Source organism: Micromys minutus (genome assembly GCF_963924665.1).
Source record: "Micromys minutus genome assembly, chromosome: X".
NCBI classification, from domain to species: domain Eukaryota; kingdom Metazoa; phylum Chordata; class Mammalia; order Rodentia; family Muridae; genus Micromys; species Micromys minutus.
In genome coordinates, this window is record NC_137970.1 from 6,971,360 (window position 1) to 6,976,170 (window position 4,811).

Genomic DNA, 4,811 nt, shown 5'->3' on the forward strand with positions numbered 1-4,811 from the left:
CCTTATACCATAAAAACAAGGAAATATTTCATATTATTATATTATTAGGAGAAAGTAGAGAATAGCCATATAACTATCCCTTTTTAAAATGAATAAATAATTTCAATTGGAGCTGGGGTTAGAGGCAGTTGTTAGCTACTGGGATGAACTTGGGTAGAGTGAAGTAAGGTTTCAGTCTTCTGTAATAGAATTATGTATTCTTAACTGGTGAATTATAAAAACCATTTTACAATGTAATGTAATAGTTGTAAAAATCTATGCCACCAAATAACCAATCATTGACTTTTTCTGGGGGTGAAACTCACATCCTCATGCAAGAGTTGTAGCAGTGCTGCACACATCCCTCTCCCTAACCATCTTTTAAAAGCTAAGGGTTCAAGGAAATACAGATGGAAACTCAGGCTAGTAGAAATCTTTCAGTATAAAGTAGATCAAGTGTCAGACACAGTAATGATACAGAAACATCAAGTAACATGATAGCTACATACAACAGTGGTCCACATTAAACATTAGAGCACAAGAGAGGCCTTCCTTTTCAACTGTTGTATTAGTCAGGGTTCTCTAGAGTCACAGATCGTATGGGTAGTCTCTATATAGTAAGGGAATTTGTTGGTGACTAACAGTCAGTAGTCCAACTCCCCAACGATGGTCAGCAGCAGCTGTGAGTGGAATTCCTAGGATCTAGCAATTGCTCAGTCCCACAAAGCAAGCAGGCAAAGAGAGATAGAACCTTTCTCCTTCCAATGTTCTTATGGAGGTCTCCAACAGAAGGTATGTCCCAGATGAAAGGTGTGTACTACCACACCTGAATCTGGGACTTGTTTTGTCCCAGATGACCTTGAACTCTGAGATCTTCTTGCCTTACTGTCCTAAGATTCACAGCCACTATGCCTCAAGATCTCCATGCCAAGATCCAGGTCAGAAACTTGTGTCTCCCAGCCTCAAGATCAGGATCACAGGTAAGCCTTTCAATTCTGGACTGTGGTTCATTCCAGATATAGTTAAGTTGACAACCAGGGATTGCCCCTATAACTGTATAAATATTAGATCACAAAGAAAGCATCCATATGTTCTATACCATTTGAAAGATTCCAAACCTCCCTCTTAGCACAGCTATCAAGCTAGCATAAAAACAAAATTTAAACTCCATATATGCCTTCTAACTAGAAATTGAAAATCTATCAAACAACCATTGGGTTAAAACAACTACAACAAACCACAAAGCAAAGCATGTAATGAAAGCAGTAAATATCAGAGACTATTAGATACTTTTGGAGATCACTAGAAAATATGTAGTGTTAAACACTTATATCAGTAAGTATAAATAAAGTGCATGAATTGTGTTAACTTTGAAAGTCAGAAAAGAAAGTGTGCCAAAATAAGCCATAAGGAAGAAAGTATGGAAGCAGAAAAGTAATGAAGTTTTAGAACAGAAAGTAGGCCAAACTGATGAAAGTAATAAGAATACATAAATCATTTGCCAAATTAGCAGATTAAAATAGGATAGATACAGTGTGTATGTCTGTGTGTATAAAAAGACAAAAATTAATAATATGGAATATCAATAGATAAATAAACCAAACTGTCTTACAAATGAATAATGTAAGTATCCTAAACATAGACAGACACAACCAAGAATTATTTTAGCTTGGTATTTTGACTATAAGCATTCATTCTAAAGGAAAATTGCTGAGAAGAAATAGTGAACCCTATAGTAGGTTTAGATTTCACACAAATCTAAATTAGGTGCTTTTTAACCTCATGTGTCTGGGAAGAAACTCAGGGCCCTCTGTATATTAAGCAGAGGCATTTATCTGCTACAAAGCTACCCATCACATTAGGACATTTAGATGTCCTAAAGCTGTGTAGAATAATTTTAATCCAGCAACATAAAATTTGGCAAGGAATCACATCCAAAGACCTTCTAGGGTTTTCTATGTTATGTGACTGGGATTAAAGTGAGATCTGGCTGGAATTCGGACATTTCCCTAGTACATACACTTAATCTCACACAATGTAGGTAAAGTTAGTTGGTAGAAGGAAGGAGCCATATTCAAATGTGACTTCTAGTTGAGAGGAAGACAATGTGACAAATAAGAAAAAGATTTGACAGAATGAGTCAGAGATAAGATATGACCAACTCTCATTAGAACAGACTAAGAGAGGCTGCCTAGGAGCAAGCAGAAAGAGAGGGAGGGAGGGAAGGAGGGAGGGAGGATGGGCAGTTTTTTTTTTTTTTTTTTTTTAAACCGGGACACCTTTAAAGAGACCGGTTACAGGGAGAAAAGAAGCTAGACACGGATGAAAACAGAATGAGTGAGAGAATGAGAAGGAGCCAGAAGATTAGAACAGATTGCCAGAGTTAGTCTGAGACCAAGCAGAGCAATTCAGTGAGAAACAGGGTAAAAACAAATTGAATCAGTGGGCTTGGACAGGAGTTTGAGTTAGAACAGCAGAGTTGAACGAGCCAGAGTTCAGAAGGAACTAGAGTGTGAGCTTATTCAGTAGTAAGTTTCAGAGGCTGAGAAACATTCTAGTGCTAGATTAGATTGTACAAAGGCTAGAAGCTCCCAGGACTAGGCCTAGGATATCAGATGGAGCACCCAGGCAGGCATGGCACAGGAGGAGCTGAGAGGTCTACATTTTTATCTAAAGGTTGCTTGCTAGGAGAAGACCGACTTCCAGGCAGCTAGGATGAAAGTCTCTCAAAGCCCACCCCCACAGTGACACACTTCCTCCAACAAGGTCACACCTCCTAAAAGTGCCACTCCCTGGGCCAAGCATATTTAAACTACCACACCTAGTATTTTTAAATTAGTTCACTTTAGAAAGTAATAAAGAAAAGGATTTTCAAAAGCATTAAGGAAAACCTGGGCTTGGTGACATACATCTATAATCCCAACACTGAGGAGCTAGGGGCAGTTAGGAGAACTAAATGTTTCCCAGTTTGAGTCCAGCCTAAGCTATGTGGTGAGACTCTCCAAACACCCTTAAAGCAAACAAAAGAAGAGGTTTCTGTCGTTCACTGCATTATTGTTAACAATTAGTAAAATATATGAAGACAGTAATTGTCAACAATAGATGACAGCAGATTTATGCTTTAATTGCACCATGTACATTAGATGCACACTAGAACTATTATTCACATGTGTTAAGATGTAAAGATCTCAAAAATAAAAACCATAGGTAAAAAGAGCAGGCGGGACATGCTTGGGTTATTCTGCTTGGGGAGAATGCCCATGGCAAAAGTAGTATGTGGGAGGCAAGTCAAGATGCGCACTCTATAAACACAAAAAATAAAGATGGACAATCTCTGTCTTTGGAAAATGTTCAGGCATTTAACAGAAATTCAAGTAAATATATGACTGCCATGTTGGAGGAGGAAGACCCAAGTAGTGTATATTATGCTTAATGCAGATGGAGGAGGGGTATGGATGGAGCTGAGGGAGCATTCATTCCCCAGCAATAACAAAACCTTCCGTACCTCCCTTTCACACTAAACCAAGTCCTGGAACAAGAAGGGGTTTCCTCGATGAAGCTTGGGAAGGCGTGTTACTAGAAGACAGAGTTATTTACAATACCCCAGAAGAGCCTGGTGACAACAGCTAGGGGTTTCTTGAAGCTGAAACAGAGGAGGGAGAGTCAATGCAGTAGCCACTACAGATGACAAGTGTTCCTTTGACAAGGGCTCTAGGCCTGGCTAAGGAGTTTGATGGTCTGCAGGGGAAGGGAAGGCAGCTCCCTGGAGCAGAGAGTAACAACTGAGGTTTGAATCTCACAAAGGGAGGCCCTGTAAGCAGGATCAGTTGTCCCACCTCTACTTCTAAGGAAGGGAGTAAGGCAAGCTGTAATTGGGGTAGGGGTTTCAACAAAGGGAGTAGCAGAGGGAGTGTTAAATATACTAAGGTGTCCAGCCAGCAGGGACATGGGGCAGTTAGCTGTAGGTTTTCTTTCTAGGCATCTGGGTGCCTGGTGGAGCAGTCTTGATTTGTTGTTGTTTTTGATAATCTCCCAGTGATGCCCAGGTAGGCTTGGAAGGCAGGCCTCTTATTTGTGCTTCCTGGGTGCTAGGATTACAGGCAGGACTCATGGTGCTCTGTTAAGTTTTATTTTATGCTGCCTGACCCTGCTCCTTGCCACTGCTGATTAGACCTTAGATTTTCCACACTTAGGCCATTTATGAAAGGATCAGAAGAAGAACTGAAGGCCATGTTTACCTTTGCAATGGGTTTCCCTGTAGGGGGTGAGGGGTTTTAGATTCATTTCAAATGTCTGAATTAAAAAAAAAAAATAGAGGCTGGTGTAAATGCTGTAAGCTCACAAGCGTCAGGTTTCTGTATGTTTCTGGACATTTTAACTTCATTTAATAACAAAATGGCAAAACAATGCTGCGTCAAGATTTCTTGAGCCTTAGGGATATGAGCTCTAGGAAAAAGGAGTGAAAACAGAAAACAGCGTAAGTGAAAACAGAGCACTCACTCTGTGTGTGCTGAAGGCCAGTGGGGTCAAAACAAAGCTGCTTCAGCTGGTGGGCGGGCAGGGAAAGAAGATTAGGAGGGGGTGGAGTGGAGGGAGGGGCCTTGCTGGTTCGGCCCTGCCCCCACCTCCACTCTGTCTAGCCTCATCCCCCTCCCAGGCCTTGGCTCCGCCCTAAGACCCCTACTCTACCCCGCCTATCTTAGCCCCTCCTCCCTCTATGACGCTACCTCCGGTCTCCAGGTAACGCAGGGGTCAAACAAGCGGCCGTCGAGGGCATTCACTATCCATCTCTCTCTGATCAGACCTTTGATCCTCATCCGACTGTGACAGCC